General features: G+C 26.8%; 1 pseudogene; it reads left to right on the top strand.

Annotated features, from left to right (window-relative positions):
- The first annotated feature begins 5,139 nt into the window (after positions 1-5,139).
- LOC113556085 lies at positions 5,140-10,279 on the top strand (annotated as a pseudogene).
- Positions 10,280-14,810: the final 4,531 nt, after the last annotated feature.

Here is a 14,810-nt window from a genome sequence, read left to right as displayed (position 1 = left end):
GTTTTATACGAGCATCGCCTCTAGAACAGTAGTACAAAAACCGCTTTAGAATGTCAATACATTATTTATTTTAAATTACAATGTAAATTATATTGAAAATATCTCAATACCAACAATTCTTTTCGGTTATTTTATTTTCTAATGCTATGACAAGTATAATATTATGTTGTTTTTATTATTCCTACGCGTATTTATAATGAATGCGACAATATAAAATTTTGGATTTCCTTTTGTTTATTGGAATTATTGAAAATGGCCGTAAATAATTGTTATTGGGTTTTAGAATTGGATATTTATTTTTAGATATACATAAAGAGAATTTGACAAACACAAGAAAAATAAATCTGATACCCAATCGCTTGTAAACAACTAAAGAAAATGTCAGAAAATAACTCGTCCATACAATAAATAATTGGTGTTTATTTAATAATTGTACACCGCATTAAACGCGAGGCTTGTCTCCAACGTATTATGTAGCCACCTGGTATAAATAGTACCATGACTTAATATTAAAACATAGACCGCATCTAAAATCCCTTTAGTCTCAAACGTATTAACTAGGAACTTAACTTATTTGTAACATATTAATAACTCGTTGTAATATAAAAACAAATGAAAAAATACTTTAACGTGTTTTGTTTACTCGTAAAATGAATCTTTTGTAATTTATTGAGCTTAGAATGTAACCAGTGACGTAAATAGTAAAAATATTTATGGGGGGGGGCTCAAGCCCCAAGAAATTTTTTTTTAAATTATAATATGTTAGTACAATGTACATTAGTACATATTTTTAAGGATACCTGTATTTCTTCAATTCTGACTTAAGCAGTTAAGTATCATATATACAACACATATATAACATAAGTATTAATATTATAGTAATACAAATTTATAATTTTATAAATAAACCGATTTATTTCATTAAAAAAAAAATAATAATTTGTAGTTAAATAAGTAACACAATTGAACATAATTTATAAATAAATAGGTAGGTGTATATTTTAATGTAATTTTATACGTCTTTCAGTTTTTTCAAAATATTTAAAATGTCTTCATTATTGATACCAATGTCATTTTCTATATTCAAAATACTTAAATTACTAAATCTATCTTGATTCACACAAGTACGTAACCATGTTTTAATACGTCGTATAGTAGAAATGATCTCTCTCACAGGTTGCCTGTACTTACTGGAAGAGTAATAGCTACTTGAAACATTTAGAAACATTGGAAATACTTAACCATCGTATAATGCCAAATACTGTTAATTTGCTAATTAATAAAACAATTGTCTTATTGATGTAAGGAAAAAATGTCTAATTATTAGGTAAAAAAATGTTATAAGATTAATAAACATAATATAATTTTTGAGGGGGCTTTGAGTAATTTCGGGGGGGCTAAGCCCCCAAAGCCCCACTTATTTCCGCCACTGAATGTAACTTAAAAAACAAGTAAAAATAAAGTATATATTATAACAATTAACAACATAATAAACTTCAGTAATTTAAATACCTAACATAAACCTATAATATAGCAATTGGCATTTGTTTCTCTGTCTATCTCCCACATTAATATAGGAACAAATATATAGGAATATATTGGAATATTAATATAGGAACAAACGATTATGATTCTCTGGGTTCAGTTTAGGGCAAAAGCACCTATTATATATTTTATAAAGAAGGGTATTTCCTATACATTGACCGGATAGATTTTTAATATTTACATTTTTTATAAATATAAGTATGTTTTATTTTAAAATAATTTCAATTATTTTTAACCATAAATAATTTATTCAAAATTGTAAATATTAAAATTCTATCCGGTCAATGCATAGGAAATACCCTTCTTTATAAAATATATAATAGATGCTTTTTCCCTAGGCTGAACCAGAGAGTCGTAATCGTGGAAATACGGAGTATATTTGTTCCTATATTATGTGGGAGATAAACAGAGTAAACAAATGCTAGTGTAGCGGCCTCTTAATTAGGAATATAAGAACTTAATCATTATCTTAATCATAAAAAGCAACTTCAATTGAAACACCTATTCACCGCGGTAAATATAACGTTTTGATGTAATTTGTTAAATAGTTCGTTTCGACCTAATATTAGACATGGAAATAGTATGTTATACTACAACAACTGATTATTAAATTCATTAACATGGGAAATACGTTTTAAAATATCGACCCTCATTTGTTCATTTGTGCAACGCAACTAATAGAAGTATATAGAGGTATGTACAAGTTACACCAATGCTTGTTACTCGTATCTATAATTTAAATTACAAGATTCGGGAATACCCACATTATATTGATTTTTACTAACTGCTGGTATAATTCTATAATATACAGTTTTCCTTGTGTTATTATTTTAATGTGTTATTGTAGGTGCTGGATTAAAGTGTAAGAAATAATAAAAGAATTACATAAATTAAGATCGATAAATATGACAAAACTTTGAATTCTACAAGGCAAGGCTATATATGAGGGGGGTCCGGACACCCCCGCCCTTCCCCGAAATTTTTAAAAGTAGAAATATATTTAATTGACTAAAAATTTTCATCATTTATATTTAAAAAATGTCGGACCCCCTCTCCCGAAATATTTTTTTTCAATTACTGCCTTGCCATAAGGTGTACTAAAAAATATAATTTTGATGTAATGTGCATGCATTGATTCTTTTTAAAACAATATCTGTCAATTATCTTGTATTAAATTTTCAAATTGTAGGTCGGTATAAACAGTTAAAATTATATGAATTCCAAACTACAAAATAATTTTGTAATTTTCAAATTTTAATTTTTTTGTCAAAATTCTAAATTAAAACGCTTATGAAAAAAAAATTGTGACTATATTTTGATATTTTTCAATTGGATAATGAACTACTTATTAGAAACTGGACTAGATCCAATTTACTATTGTTAACATTTAGAAAAAAACATTGTGAAATCAATACATTCATTGCTTCACTCAGAATCTATAAAATAAAACAATACTTACTTCAGTACATATATTTTTTGGAACATTTGATATTGTACTATAGGTTTATCCAAAACTCATAGTAAAGAACCAAGTATGGAATCAATATGTTCTTATGTCTGGGATTATTGTTTATAAATTATAAATTAAATAAAATTAAAAACAATGAATTGTGTTGAACATATTTTGCATAAATAATATACATTATATATGTGTATTTAATTCTAAATTAAGAATTAAAATTCGATATAAAATTGATGAACAGGGCTAGGATTTATATGCAACAGCATGTTTTTTTTTTGTGACTTCTGATTATTGATTTTGTCAGTAATGTCCATGAATCAACCTCATGATGAGATAAATGGTGGTGTTTTTGTTTTGCATATTATATTGAATAAAATTTATTTAATTCAATCACTGCTGATTAAAGTATAAAACTTGGTTTTTTTTTTTTTTTGTCAAACAAATTTTATTTTTATAAATACAATTCTATAATACAATAGGTATGTCATGGAAGATTAAATAGTTTGACAGAGAAAGATAAACACAATTAATGAATCATGTAGGTCAATATCAATATTACAATCCAATCGCCGATCATTTATATTCAAAAATTTATAAAAAATTGTGGTCGTAGCATGTAACGCGTATTTCCACTATTGAATGTGAATTATAACTTATTTCTCAATCATAATATTATGTTAAAACAAACAGCCAATCACTGATGTATTTCAATAAATAAATATTATTTTTGTGTTATAAAATTTAAATGTATATTTTTGCATATTTTGGTAAATTAAATGCATTTTTTACAATTTTGTTTTGCATACAAATCCTATCCTAGCCTTGTTGAATATAAAAGATTATATATTATAATTATTAATTATACATTATACCTTTTTTTATTGTTTTGTGTGATATATTTTGATATAATGAAATAAATGAATTATAAGATAAATGTTTGTATCTTGTGATTGTATTAATAATTTTCAATTGCTTTTGAAAAAGCAACAATATTATGAAATTGGCTATGTCATTATGAGTAATCACAGTTAATGTGCTTTAAACTGCTGAAATATGCACATTAATTTATATTTTAGTTTTATAATTATAATTAATAAATTACTTTTTATTAAGTACTACAATTGTAGGATTACTGTTACTTAAATATTTAAATATTAAATTATTATGTTTTTTTTAAACATTTTTAAACCATTTATAATCTGACTTTAATTGGCACCATCCATTGAATACAACTATAAATACATTTTTTATTTTATTTACCAATATCATTAGGCTTTTTAGAAGTAGTTTATTTTAACAATTACATGATATTTAACTCTTAATGTGCAGTTATTTGCAAAACAAAATTTTGAATTTATTTAAGTATTTAATTGAAAATTTGTAACTGATCTATCAATTTTTAAGTCATTTAGCGAATACATACATTCATAGGTGGACATGTGGGTGGGGTTTGCCCCCAACAATCTAAAGTAATATGTTAAATTTGTGTATATATAAAGGGGGTTCACAATTCCTTTGCATTGGATTATTATAGCCTCTTCCCCCCCCCCCGAAAATTCAATCAGATGTCCGCCTATGCATGTAATGCACAAATCTCTGAGTCCCAAACTTATATTAACAATAAATCAATAACATTTGTAATTTGAAATTCCAACTTCAATTTCTCTTTCAATAATTTTATTTAATATCACTTATCATTAATTTCCATAATTTTATATTGGAATTATCTTCTCCATCACTAAAATATTTAATATTTATTTATTCTTTTAATATATAAATAACCCTCTATTATATTTTTTTCCACATATTAAACTCGCTTACTTGGACTGTCATATTTTAAATTGATCAGTCAACTGTTTGACAGTGCTTCATAAGAGATCTTAAGAATTTAAAAAGATAAATATTTTTTAATAATTCTTAGCCCTTGAAAATAATTTATTTTAGTTAACAGTACTAAATCATATTATATGAAATACAAATTGATTTGTTATAAATGCATCACATTGTTCAAGGCAACCAAAGTTGATAAGTTATTAATGGAATGAAAGTATTTTATTTGTTAAAACAAAATGTCAAATACATTTTGTATTTTATTCTTATTCTTGCATTTAAATTAAAACTTTGGTTTTAGTAAAACTATTCTAAATGGATCCCATAAGACCTTCAAGGGGAAAAGCTCGTGGACGTCCTCAAATACCAACAAATCAACCCGGTATATCAGGTTTAACGAGTTCACTTCCTCAAGGAATAAGAGGACCTAGACCAACCATGTTGCAGCCAACGCAATCCTCACAACCATTACCAGCACCAACTACTACGGGTGTAGGTATGCAACGTCCGCCCCGTTTAATGCCACCAAGACCACCTGGTGCTGCATCTCAACAAAGGGCCCCAAGGCCACTTGGACCAAGATCTGGGATTACTCCTGATACTACTGCTACTAAAAATGACCCAATGGAAGAAGTAAGAATCTATTTCCAATTTCATACTATTTATACTGACATTTATGTACAATTTTTTTTCAAGGTGCAACAAGTCACAGAAGGACTTAAAACGTTGGGTACAGGTAATGTATTTTCAATTTGTATTATAATGATATAATAAAATTGGCAAAACCAACTTTTATAAATTTCTTATGAATTCAAGTTCATATATTATTAATTTTTATGCAACACTAATTATACTCCGACCCACAGGAGAGTGCACATAGGCAACAACAAAAATATGTCCCAATTTACGCATTCCTTGTTAAATTCAAACACCTATAACTTAATTGTTGGTCTACATCCTAATTTAACTGTCAGTCTAAATGCAAAAACGGGTGCATTATCCTATGCGTCAGAAACAATTGTTTTTTTTTAATACAGATCTAGTTAGTGCAAACATGTTGTTTCATAAATTATGTCAATTTAATTACTTCTCTTTTTAAATTGTATAGATAATTTTGTGTTTATAAAAACTTAGGAGGAAGTGAAACACTCGTGCCATTGGGACGTGGAGCAGTACGAGGACGACGACAAATCGATCTTGAACATTTTAGGACACCGAGGCCTCAATCTTCATTAGGAGATATAGGAAAACAGGGTAAAGTATAATTGAAATTAGTCTGTTGTTTATTTTAAAATACCCTAAAAATATAAACATGTATCTTTAGTATAGTATCTTTTATAAAGATAATTTACAAATTTAAAAGATCCTTATCAAAGTTTATTATAATCAATATTCTACTAAGGGCAGAACTATAAAAAAAATGAATTTATGACTTAAAAAACACAATATTATCTTCTTTGACTAATAATAAACATCATTACAATCAAGAACCTCAAATAAATATGTATACTAAAATTATTATTAGTATTATAACAATACTATAATCATGAAATTAAATTTAAAACAATATTAAATATCTGTATTGATGGTATTTATATTTTTAATTTGTGTTATGTTTTAGGAACTTCTGGACAACCAGTAAAACTGTTGGCGAATTATTTTCCCATCACATCGTATATAAACTGGTGCTTGTACCAATATCGAGTTGACTTCAATCCCGAAGAAGATAGAATTAGTACTAAAAGAGGGTTGTTAGCACAACATCGAGAACGTTTAGGCGGATATCTATTTGATGGGACGATGTTATTTTCTGGAACACGATTTGATCCACCAGTAAGTTGTTTTATAATATAAAGGACTTCTTTCATATTTTATAATACATACATTTTATCGATGATAATTTATATTTATTTTTTTAATAATAACTTGTTATGCTGAGGATTTTATAAAATCCTGTTTAAAATTATAATAGCTACTAAATTATGATTAAGAAATCATTTGCTCACTACTGTTTTATTAAATGTTTAGTGAATGCCTTTGTATAACCCAGCATTAAGGAATGTTAAAAATTAATTATAATATTATGGTTTAGACTTTCGAACTTGCATCTACACGTCGTCCAGATGATCAAATTGTAATAATTACAATAAAATTCACAAACATAATAGAAACTGGGGATTATGCTAATATTCAAGTTTTTAACTTGCTCTTGCGTAATTGTTTGAGGCATCTTAAACTAACAATGATTGGAAGGAACTTTTATGATCCAGACGCCAAAGTAAAATTTTAATCCTATTATTATTTTATTCATTACTTATCTGACTCTTTGTAATATCTATGCTTTAAGATTGATATGGCTCAGCACAAACTTCAACTTTGGCCGGGCTATGAAACAACGATTGGCAGGTATGAAGATAACATTTTATTATGTGCTGAAATATCTACTAAAGTCATGCGCCAAGAGACAGTATTAGATTTTTTAAATCAATGCGCTGCTGATAGAAACCGAAATAAAGATTGGATGGTAAATTTATTTTGATTTTTTAGGATTTTAGTATAATTACCAATAATAATTAATTAATTGATATGTATTATTTAGATAAACTTTAAGAGTGGCGTAGTTGGTACTACAGTAATGACCAAATACAACAATGAAACATACAGGATTGATGATATAGATGAGAATTCTGATCCTAATTCTGAATTTAGTAAAAAGATGGAACTAAAATGACTTACATACAATATTACAAAGAAGTACTATCTTAAATGAGTAATATTTTAGGCTATTTATTATTAATATGTTGATAACTGTATTAGAAATGGAACATGACAATTCGTGGTGGCAGGCAACCTATGTTGATTTCCAAAAACAAGAAATCAATACGTAGGTTTGGAGTTGAAGATACATTGGTTTATCTAGTTCCAGAATTATGCATAATGACTGGTATAACAGATGCGATGAGGTAGTTTAATTAAAAATGTTTTTAATTCTGTGCACTGTGTTAACTATCTTATTTTTAATGATAGAAACAATTTCACGCTTATGAAAGATATGGCCATACATACTCGTGTGAATCCCAAAGAACGCATGGACAGATTAACAAATTTTGCAAATCGTCTTCTTTCGACACCTGACGTAAATGTTTTTATTTAATTAAAAACTGCTTGTATATAATAAAATTATATTATTATTTTTCTTTTTTTTTATTTAGTCTGTTAATGAATTAAAAAGATGGAATCTTACATTAAGTAACAAGTTAGTTGAACTTACTGGTCGTACATTACAACCAGAACCAATTCAGAGTCGAACTAAAGGGTATAATGGTGGTGAAGAAGCTGATTGGACAAAGCACTTACGCTCATTACCTATGTTCACTTCTGCTTCTGTAAAACATTGGGTTATTTTAGCTCCTAAGGACTGTTGTCGAGAAGTTGAAGCTTTTGCTCTAAATCTTGCAAAAGCTGGTCAAGGAATGACGTTTCTACTACCTAAACCTGTCATGTAAACATTTATAATTGCATAATTTGTTTGAAAGCTAAAGAGTATAATTTTTAGTTGTCCCTTGGTTGATGGAAGATCAAATACATTCTTGAATGAACTAGAAAAAGTAATTAATGATTCAAATCCATCATTGATTCTATGTGTTATTCCATCGGCACGTGGTGATATTTATAGTATGATTAAACGAAAGTTATGTATAGATAGAGCAGGTATAATTCCAATTTATTAATTTTTATAGATTTTATTTAATGATTTATATTTCCCGTAAACATTGTTTTTCAGTACCCTCACAGGTAGTACTGTTGAAAAATGTGCAAAAGAATAATATGTCAGTTTGCACAAAAATTGCTATTCAAATCAATTGTAAGCTCGGTGGTGCTCCTTGGCTAGTTACTATTCCCAAAAAAGTAATTGTTTAAATATATTTTGTATATACATTAATTGAATAATTTAATCTATTGTTATGTAGGGTATGATGATTGTTGGTTTTGATGTGTGTCATGACAGTCAACGGAAAAATATATCATTTGGAGCTTTAGTATCTACTATGAATGATTCTCATACAAGTTATTTCAGTTGTGTGGAACCTCATGAAAGTGGAGAGGAACTATCTGTTCATTTTGCTACTGGCATAAGTAGTAAGTAATCATGAATTTTTCAAGTGAAGATTTTTTTAATTTAACGCTTATAATAAAACAAACTCTTATATAGTTAATTTTTATTAAATTTTTGTTATAATCTTTACTACTACTTCAGGTATGAACTTATTTCTAATACTGGTAGTATCTGAAGGATTTATCTGTCAATAGACTTTTCATTAAGAGAATAATATGACTTATGAATATCTGCGATCAGTCTTTCTATTATAAAACATTTGAAATTAATTTATCATTCAGATAGTTATAATTATTGTTACATCACAACACGTATTATTTTAATGTCCGTTTAAGACTGTTGTTTATTTTTATTACTGTTTTATAAATATAGAAACACAATATAGTACATGTATAAATTTATTTTATTTCAGAGGCATTGTCCAAGTACCGGATTAAAAATGATGCATTACCTACCTCTATTATTGTATATAGAGACGGTGTTGGAGAAGGTCAAATATCACATGTCCATAAAACAGAAGTTAGACTTTTGCAAGTAAGATTGATTAAGTCATTTTTAATTTTAATATTTGAGTTATTTCTTAATTTTTTTTGGTAGACTGCATGTGAACAATTTTATGGTGCAAGTTCTGTCCCCTTTGCTTTTGTTATTGTAACAAAACGTATTAGTGCAAGATTTTTTGCTCCTAGTAATAGAGGCCCTGTAAACCCTCGACCTGGTACAATTATTGATAGTGTTGTAACGGACCCAACCAAGTAAGCTATAAATCATTTATTTTAACTTTAGATGGTTATTTTTAAAATAAATAAAATTTATATCTTTATTCCCACTATATGAGTGACTTTATTGTTAGAAATGTATTACTTTTTTACTTTGGTGATCACTAATGGAATATAATGCTCAATTATTATGTATTTTTTTAGGTATGATTTCTTTTTAGTTTCTCAACATGTAAGACAGGGTACTGTAACTCCTACACATTATCAAGTGATTGAAGATACGCTTAGACTTCCTCCAGATATAATGCAAAGACTTACATTCAAGTTGACCCATATGTACTACAATTGGTCTGTTAGTACACCATGTTAAGAAATTTTTTTTTTTTTATTATTATCTCTTCTCATTAATTTTCATTAACTGCAGGGTACTGTTCGAGTTCCTGCTCCATGTCAGCTGGCTCACAAGTTGGCATTCCTCACTGGTCAAAGTCTTAGACATTCTCCCAATGTTGGATTGGACGAATTGTTATACTTCCTTTAAATAAGTTTTGTTTTTATGATATTATTCATACATCATTCATTGCTGTCTATAATAATGTTTTTACATGAAGAAATTAAAATTTCATTTTATTTATCATTTAAAAGTATTTAGCGATTAAATATTATTTTTTTTTTTTTTTTTAAATAGTTTTAAGTAATTACTACTTAGCGTTTTATTATGTTTTACTCGGTAAATATTAACTATGACAATGTTATTTACATTTATCTTATATAAATTTCAATCGTTATTAATCTTAATGTTTTTTATTATTGATTTAATAATAATTAATATTATGTAGTGTTACTTTTCAATAAAATATCATTTGTTTCACTTTATCATTAAATGTAAAATTTGTATTTTTTTTTTTTTTAAATTCAAGATTTATATTCCACTTTTAAACATGTATCTATTATGTTATATGTATAATAAGTGTTGTGGTTAATGATACTTGCAACATCAACTTAATGATAAAAAAAAAATTATATAACCCATCATTGTCCATCAGTTAATCTAACACATTTGCATCTTGAAGTTAAGTATAATCTAGAAATTTAAGGTATCTATTGTTATAAACAACAAACTATTAATTAATTATGACTACCAGAAATCAGACCAAAAATATTGGAAATCCATATTGACAGATTTTTCTAAATTTATTGCCCGGCTTTTATTCCAATGATTCAATAAGACAATAATATTGAACTATCTAATTATTTAAATAATAATATTTTAATTACTGTAATTTCTATGTTCCACTATAATTGCTGAGATTTTCCTCTATTCAAATACTGCTTTAATTTTGATTAAGTTCAAAAATATATATACATGTACTAGGTTAATCATATTTTATTATTTAAACAAAATATAAATGGTATAGCAAATCATTATATTTATTTAAAATATAATATTTCGTATTAAGCTATAGCTTTACTAAACTTAAGTGCAGTTTAATTTGTATTCCGTATATTAATTACTTTTAGTGTTACCCTTAACAAAGCTATACTTTTTCAATTTCTTCCATGATTTTACATAATTGTTCCAAAAATAGATATTAGATAACTATTTGTATAAGTATTATTTATATAACACTCATATTATATTATGTATCATTATTGTATAATTTTACATTAAAGAACTAAAGTACCTAATAGTTGAATTCCTGGAAATGTTCTAGGATTAATTATCGTGGTATAAAGTTTAATACTAGTAATGAAAAGAATTTTTGAATGTACAAAGTTTCTTACTTAAAACGACTTATTTGACTCGCGTTCAAAAGCGATATCTGGTGCACGCGTTTAAATAGGTACTACGAATACGCGAACGATAAAGAATTAATTTCCCAGTCGTGAAATAATATTTTATAATTTTTTCTATCTAGTAATTTTCAAATTTTAACTAACCATTCAATCAATTTTATTCAAATATTGGCTAAAATGAATCCTAAAGTAATATGAAAATAACATAACTGTTTAATATAATATATGTAATTATTTATTTCATTTTAATTTTTTTAAATATGTAGAATGTAATTTTGAAATAGAGAAGTTCAAACTTCACACATACTGAAGTTGATTTATTATTGGGACCAATTAGAAAGTAAAAAGTCTAATACTCAAACTTGGAAACAAAAAAATGCATGCTGGGAAAAGTTATGATATACCTAAATGGTATTCATGCAAAATAATATGTTCATCAAATTATTAGCTAAGATTTAATCAATTTTCAGAAAAAGAAACTATCGATGTATGCAAGGATCAAGAATGTATAGTAGATTAATGATGTTACACGTCATATTCTTATACAACTTTTAAGCAATGAAATATCAAGATGACAAGATCTATTACACTTACTGGTCATAAAAGGGAAAAAACATGTTTTGCCTGTACAAACTATTTAAAGTATTATTATAGGCGTGTTAATCTATCTAAAATAAATTATACTAACCCTAACATCCTATACATACAATAACAAAAATATGCTCTGTTCGATCAAATAGCATCAATTGAAACTAATTTTTCTCATTAATCGACTATTACATTGCCATACACAATAGACATAAATACTACCCACTGTCAACTGGTCCTAAACATTCAACTACTGGTATAATGAAAAATTATTGTACTTTAAACAGCCATCAATTTAATTATTTTTTCATTAATTTTTATAAGAAATAAACTGCTGTAAACTTAGATGTATTTAAAGTGTATTATGAAATATTATTTTTAAGTGTGGAAATTGGAGAATTTTAAAAACTATTTAGCACAGATAATAGTAAAGTAATTAAAAGATTTGGATTGATCAAGCAATTAAAAATTATAGATTCTGGTACTTCAGACTGCACATCTAATTAATATTTAAGTAACAGTTGTCTATTAATAATTATATATTATAAGATAACTTATGTATATATATATATATATATAATATGTATCATACATGTATGTAATAACATATAAATTATACTTGAATAGTTAAAAATTGATTTTTTGCTTAGGTAGGTACCTTAGGTATATAGGTACTAATTAAAATTAGTTATTATAAATAATTAAATGAAATACAGTTAAATTATAACAATAGAAATTTTTGGACCTATTTTGGAAGCCTACTGGCCCAATAATGATGTAGTTCCTATTCAAGTCATTTCAGGAAGTCCTCAGGAGTCAGACATTTATAATTACAATTAAAAGCCTGTAAATGCCCCATTTAAAGCCTATGACTCAGAATGGCTCATCCTAAGAAGTTCTTTTAATTCCTGAAAGAATTTACTGAATACGTCCACGGAACTTCCTTGTGTTTTTGGGATAGTTATATGTATAAGTATTATAGTAACAAAATTAAATTAATGAAAAGCAACAAAAAAGTTGTAGACTTCTCCTAAATTTCAATTCAATTCTGCAAATACCTATGGTTATTTATATCTCAAATAAATATACTATTTTTTGATATAATTATGATTCCTTACCTGGCTACTTATTAAATTGAATAATAAATAGTACCTAATCAATAAAATAAACTGATTCAAAAATAGTAATATTCATCTAAAGATCAATTTTTTAAATAAATAAAAATTAAACAAACCATTTTATTTATAAATGAAATTATTGTAATATTTTAATATGCGTCAATAATACTACATAACATTTTTGAACATCAATCTAAAATAAAAAAAAGTTTAAAAGACAACAAAATAATTACAAAATAACTTAAAACTTATACATTTACTTAGTAAGTAATACATAGTCTATAAGTTGTTATGTGTATACTTATTAAATATGTATTAAATATCATTATTTATATTAAAAAAATATATCGAAATTTGAAACATTAATAGTAGATATAGATTGTAGGCAAGGCACACATAGGTACTATGTATCTATTATAATAATTTATAAGTATATAATTATGTTTTTGTATACAGATTTGCCTATGCACTAATACGCATATAGGTATTATTTTTATAATGTATACGTTTCGATTTTCTTTTATGAATTAAAAAATTAATAATACTAGATATGGGTGCTTTTCTTTTAAAATATTTCTCATTTTTTAACATTATTTGATTAGAATTGGGCATTTGATTTTGGTATTATAAGACTCACGTTCTCTAGAATAGTTTCGTAAACAATTTTTAACATTTATATGGGCATCCAATATCGGAATAGTTACAAAAAAAGGTTATTTTGGAGCTACGTATATCTAGTGAATATAGTATTGATACAACTAGGACTTTGCAATGATAATATGCATAACGCCACAGTGGGTCCTTAATACATCAATGAATGGACTTAAATTACAAATCCATTTGCGTCGATATCATCGCTGCCGTCGACCGCCCCGTACCAATACGACGGGAAGACAAACTTCACTGAGCATTTAGTGTTTCAAATTCAAACGTTCAGTGTCGTATACGGTCACCCGAGCTCACCGCCTCCTCACTCGCATGCATGTACGATGTCTTTCATTAATCGTTCTACTTTTAAAGGACCGTTAGATCGTTAATTTATTTTATAATATTATTTATAAATTATATAGGTATCGAGGCTCTCCAGATACATCGTTTAGTCATTCTTCTCGAGTACTTAAGTTTAAGTACCTACTAACCCCAGTGGCGTAATTTGGTCATGTTTGTGAGTGTGGGAATTAAATGTTTTTTAAATTTTAAATTTTTACTTATTATACCCCTTTCCTTAAAAAATAAAATAAAACTGTATTCATATACGCACCTTTCACTGTAATAAATGTATATGTACGCATGTAACACGGAAACAAATAATTACAAAATATTCACATTTACAAAAGGTACGTTATAGACAGGCACGGCGCTAAGGGGGAGCAAGAGGGGGCTCTAGCCCCCCTCAGAAAACAGTTCAGCCCCCTCGCCAACCCCCCTCCCCACTGAAAAATATGTACGATATATAATAAAGTCATAAAACATTATAAATTGCGACATTGCGGAATAAATTATAATAATTAAATTAATGAAGTTTGAACAAATAACATTTTTGGTCATTTTATTATGGATTAATCTACTAGTATTGTCTAATGAGGAAAAAATCTTTAATTTTTTTATTATTACCTTTATTGAGTCCTAATTAC

This window comes from Rhopalosiphum maidis, chromosome 3 (genome assembly GCF_003676215.2).
Source record: "Rhopalosiphum maidis isolate BTI-1 chromosome 3, ASM367621v3, whole genome shotgun sequence".
NCBI classification, from domain to species: domain Eukaryota; kingdom Metazoa; phylum Arthropoda; class Insecta; order Hemiptera; family Aphididae; genus Rhopalosiphum; species Rhopalosiphum maidis.
Note: the sequence above shows the minus strand (reverse complement) of the source record. Positions and strands in the feature narration are given on the sequence as shown.